Genomic DNA, 18,689 nt, shown 5'->3' with positions numbered 1-18,689 from the left:
GAAATCAGTTTCTGATACCAATGCTACTACTGCAAGTAACCTTAGAACAACTGATATCAACGTAACTTCATCTACTAAAACAACTGAACTGCTAGTACTGAGCAGCAACATCTTTACAACTAGTATTACGTCAAATGTACGAACAACACCCATAAGTAGTGGAATCACCAGCATTAGACTGTCAAACTCAAGCATGGGTACCACGGCTTCTAGTATAGTTGTTAACTTCACCACCAATGTGGCATCTATGAATAATACAACTACACTGCGAATGCTCTCCATTATAACATCTGCAGCATCCTCTAATATTAGTATGGTAAGAACAAATGCCACCAGTCCAACCAGTACACTGCAAACCAGTGCAGCTTCCAATCCATTCACTACAAAATCAGCTTCTGATACCAATTCTACCACTGCAAGTAACCTGAGAACAACCGATATCAACGTAACTTCATCTAGTAGAACAACTGAACTGCTAGTACTGAGCAGCAATGTCTCGACTCCTCGTACGACGTCAAATGCACGAACAACACCCATCAGCGAAATCACCAGCAACAGACTGTCAACCGCAAGCGTGGGGACCTCAGCTTCTAGTATAGTTGTTAACTTCACCACCAATGTTCCCTCTGTGAATAACACAACTACACTGCCAATACTCTCTATTATAACATCTGCAGCATCCTCTAATATTAGTGTTGTAAGAACAAATGCCACCAGTCCAACCAGTACACTACAAACCAGTGCAGCTTCCAATCCATTCACTACAAAATCACTTTCTGATACCAATTCTACTACTTCAAGTAACCTTAGAACAACCAATATCAACGTAACTTCATCTAGTAGAACAACAGAATTTCTACCAGTGACTATTGGGCCAACCACTAATCTGTTTTTTAATGGTAGCAGTGTGATTACATTGAGTTTCAATTCAAAAACTCCCATAGGAATAACAGAAATAAGTACGGGTAAAACTTCTATTGGAAACACATCAAACACTCTCATTCCGAGTGTAACCAAAAGTAATTCAACTGCTTTTACACTGCTCTCTAGTGCAACCTCCATGCCTGGAATCCTGCCAAATGTAACAAGTAATCCGATGACCTCTATGGTATCTGTGACCAACTCTTCCGCATTTTATGCAAATAACACAGCCAGTAGTATGCAAACTTCACTGACATTGGGGAAATCACCTGATATTTCCAGTAATCCTGTAACAATTGCTGTGAATGCAACCTCAAGAATTGTGCTATCTGTGGTATCTAATCTAAGCAGCATCCAGCCCACACCTACAGTCACTAATATTAGTAGCTTATCTGCATTACCAATAACAGGTACCAGGACATCACCTAGCCCTATTGTGTCTTCTAATGTGCTTGTATTTAATGCAACAATGTCTCTTAGGCCAAGTGGCGGACCACCGGTTGACAATACAACAGCAGTGACATCTAATACTGTTGGCAATTCTAAAATAAATGAGTCGATGCAAACAACAAAATCCCCTGTTTTCAGTGTCAGCCTGCCAGTATCAGGTATCACAACCAATTCTACAAAAAGCCTGCTAGCATTAGCTGTAGAAACAACCAATTCAACGAGTGTAATGCCAACCCAGTCTACTATCTTAACTGGCATTGTCTCTAATAGTTCTATCCGCCCTTCGACATCTATGGTGAACATGACTACATTGAGCGGGGTAACAGACATCAGATCCAGCACAATTACAACACAATCTAGTATGGGCAATAATCTTACGACATTAGGAAGTAGAGTTTCCAATGCAACAAGTCTCAGCAACCAAACAACAGGAGTGACAGTACCCAACCCTGCTACATCAACAGCCGAAATAACGTTCAGCACACAGAGTAGTATACAATCTTCTGCCAATACAAGCACAAACTATTTATTGCCCCAAGGTGCACCATCTTCTACAGCAGGTAAGTAGCACCTATAAGGCAACCGAGAAAAAAGAAAATAACCATTAAGTATAGGGTATGACTGTAATAAATTGTGTTTTTACAATAGCTACAACTGTGCAACGGATTGCAGCTGACCCACTGATACCACAGAATAAGTCAGCCGACCTTCTACAAGTGGCACCTGCATTACCCACTGGACTCTTACCAATGACTACAAGTAGGTCTACCAATACATCTATTAGTCCTATGGAAAGTGGCACAAGAACTTCATTTCTCCCTCCATTATCCCAAAGCAATCAAGGTACGTGACTAATATGTTTAATGGGAGAAATAAGGCATTCTGAAATAAAACAAGACAAAATTTACAATAAAAAAACTCACATATAATACAGTAATTACAAGCAAAAGACTTAAAGGGAGTGTCCAGCCACTCATTTAGAAAAAAAAGTGATAACAAAAAAAGTTAGAATGCTATAAAATAATAAAATAAGTAATACTCACCTTTCCAATCCTCACCGCTTCCTCTGCCTGGTTGCACGTAGGTCTCTGTAGCTCCTCTTCAGTTTAGACCAGTGTTTCCCAAACCCCATCCTCATGTTCTCAGGATCTCCTTAGTATTACACAGATGATTGAAGTATCATCAAGGCATCAGTAATTCTCTCACCTGTGCAATACTAAGGAGATCCTGAAAACATGACCTGTGGGGGACCGTGAGGATGAGGTTTGGGAAACACTGGTTTAGACAGACACAAGACCAGAGCTATACTGGCTCAGTTAGCCATATGACATTGTAGCCAATTACCAAACACAGGGCTGATCTGTTGGTCACTGCTGTGGCCAGTGATTGGTTGCAGCAATCCCTAACTTGCCCAAATCATAAAGTAAATGCAGAGACTGGCTGGGAACTAAGTGTCATAATGGGACCGTCAAAGGATCTGTAAGATGAGTATCACGTATTTTATTATTTATAGCAATTTGAGTCTTCTTCGACAAATCAGTGGCTGCGCAACGACTTAAGCACACTTCTATATATTAATTCACAAAATATAATATAGTAACATATTAATTAAAATAACATTATATGGTGAGAAAGACAGTATGAGCTCATCCAATGTACAGTACAGACCAAAAGTTTGGACACACCTCATTTAAAGATTTTTCTGTATTTTCATGACTATGAAAATTGTACATTCACACTGAAGGCATCAAAACTATGAATTAACACATGTGGAATTATATACTTAACAAAAAAGTGTAAAACAACTGAAAATATGTCTTATATTCTAGGTTCTTCAAAGTAGCCACCTTTTGCTTTGATGACTGCTTTGCACACTCTTGGCATTCTCTTGATGAGCTTCAAGAGGTAGTCACCAGAAATGGTCTTCCAACAATCTAGAAGGCGTTCCCAGAGATGATTAGCACTTGTTGGCCCTTTTGCCTTCACTCTGCGGTCCAGCTCACCCCAACACCCCTGCAAAATGGGAGCCGTTGACTATATTGATGTAGACAGAGTCATGGTGTGCTTTGTCATGCATCATTTATGTCTTAGACAAAACTGAAGATAAAAGCAGAATGAGCAAATACCCTGATCAAAAAACGTAAAAGCCATCCCACCGCGTCAAAACTTTACCCTATGTGAAATAACGTAAATGTGAATAAGGGCTGAGCAGGACCGAGACCCCCACTAGTGGACACCCAGCCATGGGAAGCTATATAAACATAATGTCTAGCTCAAAGAAAATGGAGGCCACACAATTATATTCAGAGTGCAAAAACCTGAAACAAAAACCTTAAGAAATGAACTGGAATATAAATTGGTATGCATGCAACGTGTAGGCACATGTTCACACTGCCCACTAAACAGCTGCCCGCGTCCAATTGGCATATACAGCATGACAGAGCACAGTGTGATTCCACCATCAGGGTTATTGTCAATGGCCCCATTGACGCGTACACCCGAATACCGTTTTGTGGAGGTTCGGGTGTAAGCCCCAACGGACACACTGAACGTAGGGCCAAGCACTATGTGTACCTAGCTTAACTGTTACAAGTTATACACCAGTGTGTTCATCACATGACTGGGACAGATTTTCATTCCCTGGAAGTGAACAACAGAGAATCCTACTGATCCTATTGATAATCATTGACTACTAATTTCTGTGATTTCTGTGATCTAAAAAAAGTGAGAAATTGATAGAAGATTATTTTAGAAAGTTAGAGACGCTTTCTATTATAGAGTAATAAACTTTATTTGTTGAAACTGTCATAACTAGTGATGGGCGGACCTGTGGATGTTCGGGCCTGTCGAGTTCGGCCGAAGATTTAAAAGAGTTCTGTTCAGGTACCAGAACGGTACCTGATCTCGAACCCGAACCCGCACTCCATTCAAATGAATGGGGGGCCCAAACATCCGGCGTTTCCCACTATGTCATCTGCTTGATAGCACGGGAAACACCGGCTCTGATCGGCAGTAAGTTTGTTACCACCAGTCAAAGTGCTGATAACTGCGAGAGCAGGTGAGGCTGATGAGAGTATTCAACAGCTATCGCCTGTGCAATAAATAAATAATAATAATAAAAAAAATGGAGTGAGTTCCACTCTATTTTTGATAACCAGGGCAGGTAAAGCTGACAGATGCGGGCTGCAACCCTCAGCTGTCAGCTTTAGATTGGCTTGTTATCAAAAATAGACGGGTCTCCACACCATATTTTTTAATTATTTAAATAAATAATTCAAAAAAACGGTGTGGGGTCCCCCCCCCCTCAATGAGATCACTGCTAGCACCGTGAGAAATTTCTCACTGTGCTAGCAGTGATCTCATTGAGGTCACCGCAGTTCATCGGCCCGCTCACACTGAATGACCCCCGAGAGACCCTCTGTGTGTGACCAGCGGTAACCTTAATGACCTCAAAGCTGGTCACAAGCAGAGCTTCAAAAGATTAGGATACAGTCCGAGGAGACAATGGAGTGTTATACTCATCTTTTTAAGGGCAAGTGGAGGCCTTGGAGTACTTTCTATCTGTGATTAATCGTTTTGCCTTAAATAGAATTTTCTGGGAAACTTGGTAAAGTTGACAAATTAAAATTTAAAAAAATTTGCTCTAGTAGTTGTGCACTGGTTACAATAACCCACAATTTTACCATAATTAGCTACCAAAGGTCAGCATAAAGCCATGAACTATACATTAAATTTCAAGATAAGGCTGAATGAACTGTCACAACTTTACCACAAACCATTTAATGCTCTGTTAATATACCGATACATCTTCCAAAGGTAACATCTAGGAACTGTAATATATTTCAGAGAAAGTTATATATCCAAGTACATCCCAATTTTAGCATTATAATGAATTAAAAACATACGTTCCCATTATTAAGGTTTACATACTTAGGTAACAATACATATTTGTCATCCTATAGTATCTCAAAGCATGAACAACTCAAAAGGAACAGCTACCTCACCTTTGGTGGATAGAACAGTTGGAAGTACCAACAGTTTACTCCAAAATTCTCTTTCAACTGCAGGATCGGGTAATATATATATGTATATATACGGTATATATAATATGATTAATATATTATATTAAAATCTAATATATTATGATTAATATATTATATTAAAATATATAAATTTCATTCTTGGATATTTTATTTGTTTATGTGCATCCAGCTCCCAATAGCTGTCTTTGTGTTCAGTGTGAAATGACTTGGTCAGTAAGGACAGCCATAGGTTATTAAGATTATTTTACTATAATAGCCATTTAGAACCAGTAATGGATTAGTTACCTGAAAGGACAGCAAGCAGATTTACCTGGAGAGCGTAATTTTAAAAGGGTTGTCCTTGAAATTTTCACAAAAACCTTAATATGGTATAAAATAAGCTAATACCTCAACTTTCCCTCACCACTCCAGTGCTACCGGTTCCTGCATTTGGTTCTCTGATATCATCCTAAGTTTTTGGTTAAAATTAAAATGACCTAAACAAGTTTTTTAAACATCTGACTGGTATTTCTGTGGACTATGATTATTTACATCATATAATTTTTTTTTGGTCTACCTCTCCACCCGCGCGCATTTTGTTTTGTGTTTTACTTAGCATCAAGAATAGCAACAAATGTAATAACAGATAGAGTTTCCCAGACATAAGCCATCAATGTGCAGACCAACTAAGGGCCCCGCATACACATCAGGTAAATGACGCCTGAACCTGATATTGACAATTCTGGCTGACGGTCTAATGTGTGTGTGGTCACCGGCCGACTGATGGTCTAGAGAAATGTCCATCATGCATGTCTTATTTCAGACTGCCAATCCCATTATTCTCCCTGAGATAAGCCTCTGGCCGATGTGTCAGTTGGCAGCTTTTTCATAGGAAACACAGGAGAACTTGCCTGAGCAAGCTGAGATGGCTGTCCGCTGTACGATCGACTGAAGCATTGTTTGCCCGACAGCCATTTTATGGGTATTTCCGGCCTTAAGATGAGAGAGCCCCAATTATCTGTTACTGTTGTGTTAAAAATTATTTTGTCTTGAACAATTATTTCACCTGCAATATCTTGTGTAGTTTCATACACAACCCACAATACGGCAGCTTCAACCATCACGGAACAGCCTACAATCAGCAACACCACTAAAAAGAAGAGCCTAATATCCATTCTGTGGTCACTAATATTCCCTACACTAGCCGGTATAAACAATTCTTATCAGGGAGTCTCAAAACTGGACATTGGACAATTGCTGATTTACAACCAAACTGGAATGATAGGTAAGAAAGATAACCTCACTTCTGATTGACAGTGCTCTTTCCCAGAGAGAGAGCACTGTCTGAATGCAGCTGACCGTGGTGGTACGCATTCTCCTCCTAGTCTCCTTTTTTTTGTCATTGCTCGCTATACTAATATAGCTAGAAGTGCAGCAAGCAATGTTAGAAGAAAAGAGACAGGGAGGAGAATGCATGCATGCAGCTACAATAACAGAGTAATAAGTTATGTCTTTTGAAATGTGAGGTCATTTAACCTGAAATCCAAAATAAACTCCGTCATTAAAGCATTAAACTATACATTTTTTCAAAACTCCCATACAAATAGATGGAGAGTTGTGCATTTGCAGCCACTATTACACTAAAAATGACCAAATTAAGCCATGTTGTTAAGATACATGTGGGGCCTGGTGGCCTGCATCTATAGACATTTATGGCAATTCCTGTGCATGCGCTGTAAATATCTGAGTTTGAACAGCCCATTTAATGTGTTTCTGAATCTGCTTATGAATACCTTTGTTGCTTCTGTGAAAGTGAACATTAAAATAATCAAATATAAGCCATGTTAGTACTGCATAAAAACAGTGTAATAGTAATTATTATTATTATTACTAAAGTGACAATAATAATTATTTCTTGTATTTTTAGACATTAATCCAGATGCTAATAATTCAAGCACAAACATTTCAAAGCAAGGTAAAGTATGAGCAGTATCATGTCACATTCACTTAAAGAGTAACCGTAGTTTTTTATTCCATAAATCTATAGTACACATGAAAGTAAGAAACTTTGTGTGATATCCACTCGCTGTTTCCAGGTAGTCAAGGAACCAGCACTCCGCTGCCTCCAGTCATCAGGACAATTTTACAATTGACTGAAGATTGATGGACGAGAACACAGCTGCTTTCGCTACTATGCCTGTTATGGGGAACTCACAGTGAATGTAGATATAGTATATACCCATCCAATTTCAAGGCATGGAATATATATACAGTGGCATGTAAAAGTTTGGGCACCCCTAGTCAAAATTACTGTTATTGTAAACAATTAAGCAAGTTGGAGATGAAATGATGTCAAAAAGGCCTAAAGTTAGGGATGACACATTTCCTTTGTATTTTATGCAAAAAAAAATATATTTTCTTCTTTTACATTTTAAAAATTGCAACAAAAAAAGGGCCAATGCAACAGTTTGGGCACCCTCCATGATAAGTACCTAGTTGCACCCCCTTTTTGAAAGTATCACAGATTGTAAATGCTTTTTGTAGCCAGCCAAGTCTTTCAATTCTTGTTTGAGGGATTTTCATCCATTCTTCCTTGGAAACTTCTTCCAGTTCTGTGAGATTCCTGGGTCATCTTGCATGCACTGCTATTTTGAGGTCTAGCCACAAATTTTCAATGATGTTTAGATCAGGGGACTGAGAGAGCGATGGTAAAACCTTAAGCTTGCGCCTTTTTTCAGGTAGTCTATTGTGGATTTTGATATGTGTTTAGGATCATTACCCATTTGTAGAAGCCATCCTCTTTTCAACTTCAGTTTTTTTTTACAGATGGTGTTATAGTTGCATCAAGAATTTGTTGAAATTTCATTGAATTCATTCTTCCCTCTATCTGTGAAATGCTCCTCGTGCCATTGGCTGCAACACAACCCCAACGCATGACTGATCCACCCCCTTGCTTAATTGTTGGCGAGATGTTCTTTTCCTTAAATTCTGTGCCCTTTTTTCTCCACACATACCTTTGATCATTGTGGCCAAAGAGTTCTATTTGAAACTCAGCAGTCCACAGGACTTGTTTATAAAATGCATCAGGCTTGTTTAGATGTTCTTTTACCTACTTCTGATGCTAAATTTTATGGTGAGGACACAGGAGGGGTATTCTTCTGATGAGTCTTCCATGAAGGCCACATTTGTGCAGGTGTCTCTGAATAGTAGAACAATGTACCACAACTCCAGAGTCTGACAAATCTCTCAGAAGGTCTTTTGCACTCAAGTGTGGGTTCTGATTTGACTCTCTAGCAATCCTACCAGCAGCTCTCACTGAAATTTTGCTTGATCTTCCAGATCTTATATTGACCTCCACTGTTAACTGCCATTTCTTAATTACATTTCAAACTGAGGAAAGGGCAACTTGAAAATGCTTTGCTATCTTCCTATAGCCTTCTCCTGCCTCACGAGACTTCAGGGATGCAGTTTATAGAGCAAGAGGAACGGAGCTATTAAATTTTATAGATTTAATCTGAAACATAGGCTGTGTTTAGAAAAATACACAAAAGATGTTACAAAACAGGAACAAAACAATATACAGTATAAATAATTACATAAAGGTAGGACAGAAGAAATATATTAAACCTGATGTTGCAGGAATGGCTCTGACTCTTATGAAGGGGAGCTCTTCATTTTTGTAAATGGTACAGAACTACAGCGAACTGTATCTCCCAGGACTGACAATGATAAAAACTCAAACTCTAATTTTATTAGATAAAGGTTACGCCCAAATACCTCCCTTTGGTGGGCTCATATAGGGGCTGGTCATGGGATGTGGCTAGATCTTTTGAAAATGTTGGCATCCACACAACCTATATATAACTAGGAGTATTAGCCAAGAATATTAAAATATAAATTATTTATTGATAGTAGATGCAAAAAAATATGATCACATAATAAAATCTAGTTTAGAAAAGGAGAATGTCATACATAGGCTTCAACCAAACAGGTAATTCCCAAAACACATTCCCAATCATGAATATATGGACATTCAAAATAGTATGTTACGTGGAAATGAATCCTACTGATATACATAATAATTTGTCAGACTCAGTAGAGAGTTCATGTGGCATAGGCATACATAATATGTTGTGTATTGATATAATATACAGCCCACAAACACAAATAAAACTATATAATTAATTCACTATGGGATCTCATCGGTCAAAGAAAAGGTCCAAAGTTGAACATAATAGACATGCAAAAGGATCATTTGACACATGGGGATATACATATTGAATAAATATACAATGAATTATAGAACCTGTAGGGTGGCCAGGCAAACCCCTGATGTGTGTTTCGTCAACTTTCAGGATATCTTCGTCCCTGTAGGTCCCAGGTGGGAGATATTAATACCATATTTCCGATTATGATTTTAGCTTTCCATAGATAGGAAATATGGCATATATATCGACATCCATCTGTCCCTTATTAATTTGGAGGTGATCGGCAGGCCTTCCCCTGACGTAAGTAGATGCATTATGTTCGCTTCTTCTTCACGACTCCGAAAATAAATCTCCCATAATATTGAATCTATGCTTACCATAAAACCCCCAATATTTATAACTCGACACTGGAGACAGGGTGTCTGACTGTAATTGTCTGGTTTTGCTTTGAAGGGGGAAGGGTTACCTCTGAAGATGCTAGATTTGTCCCTTCTTTGCCTCTTGAATATAAAGATGCCAGACTTTGTGTCTGGCTCCCAGCAAATATCCTGCTATAATTACCTGTTCACAGCAGGAGGTCCTAGTTCACTAGGGATTGATGTGCCAGCTCTTTTTTCACAATTATAACTCAATCCAATATGTTCAATTATGAGGCTGACTCATCCCCCCTCAAGAGACACTTCTGCTTCTCTCTCTTCCTGGACTGACTATTCATTCTCACAATTCTCAATTCCCAAGTAAAATCTGCATTCAGTGAAGACAGATTTTTACATTACTGAAATACAAAATGGCAGTTACTATTGGTAAGATTCTATACAAATGGGAGGGAGAGCAAGAGGTAGGAGCTCTGATTCTAGCTCCTCCTCCTCCCTCAATTTCTCCCCTCTACATTAGAGTCTTATCAGTACCAAATATCCTCTCCTTTTTCAGTGATTTAAAAATCTGTCTTCACCAAAGACAGATTTTACCTGAAAATTGGGAATTTTGAATATTTTTGTGTGTCCTGGCAGAGAAAGAAGCAGATTTCTTTGATAAGATATGTTACAAAGTGCATTCCTTTCATGTGAACTATTGATTAATTATTAATTAATTATTGATTAATTAAAACCACAGTTACACTTTAAGACTATTTTATCTGTGAAGTTGATATTTAAGAATTTGATGTTTCAGACTCTGGAAATAATATTGAAATAATTCATTTGAGTTATTGGAAAATAAAAGAAGTGGGAGGAAATTGAATCATATCCTGTAAGTATTTTACTTGATAGAAGTACCTATGTTATTGTTATTTTTGTTAAAAAAAAATTATGAAATCTACAAATACATTATGTAAAGAATAATTTCAGTTACAATCTGACTAGTGTTAAATTAGAAACACAAAACCATTACTGATGTATAAGAGGCTGTTCTATAAATTCTGAGCGACACATTCTGATCCACTGTAATCCACTGTCTACAGATTGCACTCAGAAGCAGGAGTCTGAATACTGATCTCAACACAAAGTTTTAATCAGTATACCTAAATTTCTGAGCAGCAAACTAAGAACCTGTAGAAGGTAAAGATACCTAGCTACAGTCCTAGCACCTTTTGAGATTATCTTAACTAGTTAAGGACCAGACCGTTTTCTCCCTTTGCTGATCAGACATGTTTTATTTTTTTCATGTATGCGGTTTAAAGAGCTGTAATATTTTTATCATTCTAATACTCTATAAATTTTTGCATCTTTTTGTTGTTGTGATATTGGGCTTAATTTTTATGTTATTTTCAGCAGGTGATATCAATGGGAAAATAAGGAAAACATGCCTGTTTTTCACATTTTTTTTATGATCACAAAGGATTGCTAATACATTTTAAAATTTGTTTCACTTTCTTTAACAATTTTTTTTACATATCAGTCACACTTGTTTTTTGGCGGGGATAATAACAACAATTTGAAATGGCAGTGGATTTTTATTATTTTTTGCCTACATTTTATTTGTTTATTATTTTTTTTTACATTTATTTAGTTTTCCTTTATCTCACACATTTTAATATCTTTAAACAAAAAAAAAAATCTGATTTCCTCTGTTATTGGGGCTAGGAATATTAGATCCAGTTACATTCTAAATGTGGCCTCCTCGCTGCATAGCAGGATTTATTGGGTTTCCTAGGACCCAGCAGTTCTTGCTCCATTCCTACACCCAGCAATCACATGACTGCTGGGTTCAGGGATCGAGAAGTCAGAGGTGGTAATAAACCATCTGTGCCTTCTCTATGGGGAGCTTGGCCATGCTTGACAGCTGCCCCCCCGCTTCCACAGCTGCACAATCACATGCAGCTGCTCTACTATGCAAAGATGTTTTAGAACGCCATTGAAGAGTAGAACGCGGACTACCCAGACATTTACAGTTTATTGGCGGTCCAAAAATTGTTAACTAGTGATTTTAGTATTTCTTATTGTATTATCATGTATTATTAAATTGCATGTGTACCAAAGAAAAAAAACAACAAAATACATGATAATTGCTTATTTTTTTATTAATAAAAGCCAGATGCATGGTGTTCAGTTGATCTCTGTGCTTCGCCTTAAAAAGGGGTTATCCTGGTGGTAATAATTAATCCACCATGTAGACTCTATGAATACTCCTGTACACATTATATATTCTAGTAGCCATTCCACTTTAACTCTATTACTTTTTATGAAAACTATTCTTTTCTTTTTTAATTCCTGGTATTTTCATGTGTTGCTGGTAATTTTCAAAAGAGGTAAATGTGGCACCCTGCTGTTCACAGGTACCACAGGACCCAGGGTGCATGGATGGACTTCTCCACGTCATAAATCTGTCACTCATCTGTTGATTTCTTGAAAAAGATATCTTCAAAATCCTAGGTTCAGATATAGGCTACAACTTGGCATGTTGTTTTCTGAATAAAAGCTGCGCAATGAGGAAATAACCACATTTTTCAAAGGAGGTGAAGAGCAAAATAAAATGACTGGGAATTGCCCACATATGAACTACTTTGCTTCATTGAGGTAGCAAAAATTCGTAAAAGTTTTCTAAACCCTAACAATATGAAATATTAAATGAAGTAATACACTGAGTAAACCCCCGATCTATCTTTATCTAGGGTCTATATTTAACAGAGGCATAACTAGGGGTTCAGCTCATGGAGTGGGGGGCAAAACATCTAAGTGGACCCCTAACAGGTAACCCTTATTACAACTACGATAGCGCACCCTAATTGTGGGTACAGGAGAACGTCAGCAGATGACTATGCTGTTACTGAAAATAAATCTCTATAATAAGACCAAAACTGATATTACTGCCATATGGTGACCATACAGTGGTAGATACCAGTGCTGCAGAACATACAAGTGATTACAGTATGTTACGGGTGGTGGAACCTCTTTGCGTCGGTGCAAAGAGGCACCAGAGGGGCGTAACTAAGTGCCTACTCGGACCGACCCAGGTCACACGGCGGCTTAGTCGACTCCGTAAACCAGGGAGGGACCGGGCAAGTCAACCAGGTGCCACTCTGGGACCCACCTTGTGTGAGAGCAGGTGACTCCCACGGGTCAGATGACAGAAGCTGACCAGTACAGCGGAAGAACACGGCAGGAAGGCTGACGGGTGGCCTGGGTAGATAAGCAGGCAGGTACGGCAGATAGCCAGACAGGTGCTCTGGGTAGGCAAGCAGGCGGGTACGGCGGATAGCCAGACAGGTGCTCCGGGTAGGCAAGCTGACGGGCACGGCAGGTAGCTGGCAGGTGCTCCAGGTAGGCAGGCTGGCGGGCATGGCAGGTTACTGGCAGGTGCTCCAGGTAGGCAGGCTGGCGGGCACGGCAGGTAACTGGCAGGTGCATCAGGTAGGCAGGCTGGCGGGCATGGCAGGTAACTGGCAGGTGCTCCAGGTAGGCAGGCTGGCAGGCACGGCAGGTAACTGGCAGACTGGCGAGCAGAACTCTTGGACAGACTGGCGGGCAGGACTGTAAGACAGACTGGCGGGCTGGACTATAAGACAGACTGGCGGGCTGGACTGACCAGCGGGACCTGAGGGCTGAGGAAAGTGTTAGCACACAAAACAACAACCTTGCACAGGCACCTCCATTTTGGAGGAGGTGCCTTATATAGGGGAAGTCCTCCGGCCATTGGCCGGGGACTCTTTAGGATTGCGCGCGCGGCTCCTTTAAGAGGGAGGGAGGTCGTGTGCCCTAAGCACAGTGCCCAGGAAGCTGCGCGCCACAGCAGCAGCAGGGGAGCATGAAGATGCCGGACCGGGACTGCGGCAGTGAGGGGAACGGCGTCTCTGCCCGGCAGGAGGCAGAGACACCGATGCTACACAGTACAGTTATAGATGGTGACTTACAGTTGATGTTTGTTCTGATGGAGTCGTTCACTTTTCCCGGCTTTTCCATCTGGCCCAGACCGACTTCTTCAAACCACGACTCATCTGCAGAAATTACAACAAAGACACATTTAACTTCTCACATTTCTAGCACCTTTTCTATTCCCAACCTGCACAAACGCCTCATCTTGCTGATACTCCTATGCTGAGTCACTGCAGCCATATGTGTCCATATTACTGCACCTATTGTCACAATAACCGTGCTTCTCTAACTGCCCCACCTAGTCATATCCACCATTATGCCCCTTACATAGTAATAATGCCTCTTTTGTCCACTCTAGATGGTAAAATTGCCATTGCCCGCTAGAAAATATTAATACTTTGTGCAAATACCCTAGAAAATAGTGTCCACATTTTTTCCATAGAAAGTAATAATGTTCCCTGTGCACCTTTGATGGTCACAATACTCTGAGTGCCCCTATAACAATAATGTTTCTTAAGTGCCCACTTAACATGTAATAATGTCCCCTGAGACCCATACACAGTGTACTGGGTCAACAGCTCACCTATACACAGTACAATGCCCCCACATCTCTGCTATAAACAGTATGATGGGCCCACAGCTTCCCTATACACAGTATGATTGGCCCACGGCTCACTAATACGCAGTCTGATATTCCCACAACTCCCCTATACATAGTATAATGGACCCATAGCTCCCCTATACACGGTATGATGGGCCCACAGCTCCCCTATACACAGAATAATGTCCCCACAGCCCCCTATATACAGTATGATGGGCCCATAACTCCCCTATATACCCTATGATGTGTCCACAGCTTCCATATAATGACCCCACAGCTTCCCTGTACACAGTATAATGGACCCAAAGCTCCCCTACACACAGTGTAATTCCCTTAAAGCTCCCTTATACACAATATGATGGGCCCACACATCCCTTATACACAGTATGATGGGCCCAGAGCTCCTCTATACATAGTTTGATGGTCTACAGCTCCCCTATACACAGTGTAATGGCCCCCAGCTCCCTAAATACAATATGATGTCCCCAGTGCTCCCCCAAAACACAGCTTACTGACCCCCACAGTAAACCTCACACTGTGTAATATCCCCCATAGTAGTCCCCACACTTTATGATGGTCCTCACAGTAGCCCTCAAACTGTATAATGGTCCCCGCATTAGCTCCCACACTGCATAATGGCCATCACGGTAGGCCCCATACTGTGTAATGGCACTCAAATTTGCTTCCACATTGTATAATGGCCCCCACACTTTATAAGAACCCCCACAGATGTCCCTACAATGTGTGACGGGCCCACTCACTATATGAGAGTCTCCCACACTGTATGAGGGACACCCACAATAGTCCCCACATTGTATGATTGCCCACATGATAGGCCATAAACTGTATAATTGCTCCCACTTTAGCCCCCAAACTGTTTAATGACCCCACATTAGCCCCCAAACTGTATAATAGCCCCATGCATTAGCCCCCAAACTGTATAATGGCCCCATGCATTAGCCCCCAAACTGTATAATGGCCTCTGCATTAGCCCCCAAACTGTATAATGGCCCCCGCATTAGCCCCCAAACTATATAATGGCCCCTGCATTAGCACCCACACAGTATAATTGCCCCCGCATTAGCCTCCAAACTATATAATGGCCCCTGTGTTAGCCCCCAAACTATATAATGGCCCCTGCGTTAGCCCCCAAACTATATAATGGTCCCCGTATTAGCCCCCAAATTATATAATGGCCCCTTCGTTAGCTGGCAAACTATATAATGGCCCTGCATTAGCCCCAAAACGATATAATGGCCCTTAGATTGACTACCACACTATATAATAGTCCCCGCACTTTATGAGGGCACCCTCCACACACTGTTTTAGGGCTTCCCACACTGTATGAGGGTCCTCCATTATTTATGAAGCCCCCATATCATACCACAATTTTAATAAAAATAATAAATATCATATGCTCACCTAATCCAGGATCCTGAAGCGTCCATAGGCGAGGCTCGGTCAGACCAGTGTGCTGATGTCATAGCACCGACGTATACACAGGGCGTCAGAGTCCTGGCGTGGCACGATGATGTCACCACTCTGAAGTCCTGTGCTCGCACCGGCGCTTCTGCCACTGTTTCACCAATGGAGTGTGGCAGTGCAGGGTCACTGTGTCTCTTAACAGGTTTGCACACAGATATAGTTAACAGTAGCATAGCTCTGGGTGGTCCCCTCTGAGCGCTGGGGTCCAAGGCGACCGCACCCCCTGGTAGCTATGCTGCTGGTCTATAATAAAGCCTATCTAAGTTAAAATATGCTCTAAAGGAAGTTAATTCTATTGAAAAAAATTAATTAAGAAAAAGTAACTTGAATGAACCTCCATTGGAACACAGCCCTGGCCACTCCCATCCTTTCCACTGGGAATGTAAGTAGTGACGCCCCATTCTTCACCTGATGCTGTGACCTGCGATTGTCTGCAACAGTCAGAATAATGGAATGGGATGTCAATTTTTCACAGCCGATGACATCCTATACCAGTCACCTGACTGCTGCAGCCGATCACAGGCCTCAGTATGAGTATGCAGATGAAGTAAAGAACAGGACGACATCCCTTACAGTCCTGATGGAGGAGACGGGCGGCCTACGCTGTAGAGATGGGATATGTTCGAGTGAGTAATGCTGCAATTATTGTACTTCCTACACAAAATTAATACTTAATCTTGTACAACCTCTTAATGTGTCCAGAGACCCCAAATTAAGGTTGGTTGAATACATATTTGGCTGACAGCTATCTCTCCTGAAGCTCCCATACACTTGCTGCTCATTGGGGCCTGAATATGTTTTCAATACACATTAGATGGTTGGCTGGTCCCATCACAATCAGTGGTTTGGCCAACATCAGTATAATGTGTTTGATTGTCTTTAGTCTTTACCTAGCTTTTTGCAGCTTGACTTTTTTTCTATTGAGATGTCAAAATCTTAGCAAGCGATTTTAGAGAAATATCTAAAAGATACTAGTTTCTGGAGGAAAAAAGTAGTGACTACATTCATGAATCAACTGAAGTGTTTTTGAAGGTCATGATTTATCAAGACAATCTAATAACAGCTGATTGCAGCAAGGTGTAGAAGTCAGATCTAGCGATCAGCCGATCATTGTACCTGACTGGGTTTAAAAATAGGTTGTCCAAGTGATAACATTAATAGATACACATTTATCTCCCTTTATACATGCTATGTCCAATGAGTAGGCAATCCACTTTTAGCCAATTACTCTTCACAAATTCTGCTCATTCTTTCAGTCTCTGGGATTTTCTAATGTTGTCATTAGTAACCCGAAGCTGAAGTAATTCATGATTTGCCACACATATGAACATATCTTGAAAAATGACAGGTCAATATAACCTACAGCAAGTTATGATATTTGAAGAATAGCTGCACAAGGAGGAAATAAACAGATTTTTCAAAAGAGAAAAACTACAGGGTGGTGCCCATATTTGTATGACTTTGACTGAGATAGAAAAAATACTATGGGGTGGACAAAAATGCATATTTTTAAAGTAATCATTTTTTCATCTATAGAGTAATACTGTATATGAGTTAACAAGTGATTTTAAAGAGATTTCCAAGCATTTTTCATATTAAACAAACAAAGAAACCATATAAAAAATAGAAGCAAGGGTTTGTAGGGTTGCACGTACAATTAAACAAACCTTATATTAAAGGGGTTGTCCAGGTTTGGCATGAAAGTCAGCAGTCAGTCTATATGAGCGCAGACTTGTGAATCCTCACATTGTGAACCATGGGTGTACCCACCGTGGGGCGGGGGGGGGGCAGCAACCCCCCCCCCTAGAAGCAGGCACGCAAGCCGCACACCAGGGCCGGCGTCAGCAAATGCCGGGGCCCTGAGCAGGCGGGGGGGCCCCTCACCATCAGCGCCCGCTCCCCCCGCTTGCTCAGGGCCCCGGCACCCGGCACAATACTTACTTCTCCCCATGCCTCCGCAGCAGCTCCTGCATCCTCCGCGGCTGCTGCACTGTGAATTCTCAGGTCAGAGGGCGCGGTGACGTCTGTACACCGCGCTCTCTCCTGAGCAGTCACAGCGCAGAGCGGGATGAGGCGGGCGACGCTGGAGTCCGGAGCAGTGGCAGCAGGTGAGAAGTGAGGTGAGTATTTGATATATTTTTTTTTTATTGTATGGAGGCCTGTGGCAGCATAAGGGAGGGGGGGCGAGGTGAGGGTGTGTGACATCCTGCATGGGGCATTATATGGGGGTGTGTGACATCCTGCATGGGGCATTATAAGGGGGGGTGTGTGACATCCTGCATGGGGCATTATAAGGGGGGGGTGACATCCTGCATGGGGCATTATAAGGGGGGGTGTGACATCCTGCATGGGGCATTATAAGGGAGGGGGGGTGACATCCTGCATGGGGCATTATAAGGGAGGGGAGTGTGTGACATCCTGCATGGGGCATTATAAGGAAGGGGGGGGTGTCATCCTGCATGGGGCATTATAAGGTGGGGTGACATCCTACATGGGGCATTATATAGGGGGGAACAGCCTGCATGGGGCATTATGTGGGGGGAACAGCCTGCGTGGGGCATTATGTGGGGGAGAACAGCCTGCATTAGGCATTATGTGTGGGGAACAGCCTGCATGGAGCATTATATGGGGGCCAGTATTCTGTATGGAGCATTATTTGGGGGCCAGTATTATGTATGGAGCGCTATATGGG

General features: G+C 41.3%; 1 long non-coding RNA gene across 1 annotated transcript; it reads left to right on the top strand.

Annotated features, from left to right (window-relative positions):
* Window positions 1-2,067: 2,067 nt before the first annotated feature.
* Window positions 2,068-6,634, top strand: LOC141258111 (uncharacterized). Its single transcript, XR_012318200.1, has 3 exons — window positions 2,068-2,214; window positions 5,334-5,444; window positions 6,478-6,634. It is a non-coding gene; the product is annotated as an uncharacterized lncRNA (long non-coding RNA).
* Window positions 6,635-18,689: the final 12,055 nt, after the last annotated feature.

The sequence above is a fragment of the Phyllobates terribilis genome, unplaced genomic scaffold (genome assembly GCF_046119375.1).
Source record: "Phyllobates terribilis strain yellow unplaced genomic scaffold, ASM4611937v1 Scaffold_3__8_contigs__length_932513732, whole genome shotgun sequence".
Lineage (NCBI taxonomy): Eukaryota > Metazoa > Chordata > Amphibia > Anura > Dendrobatidae > Phyllobates > Phyllobates terribilis.
Note: the sequence above shows the minus strand (reverse complement) of the source record. Positions and strands in the feature narration are given on the sequence as shown.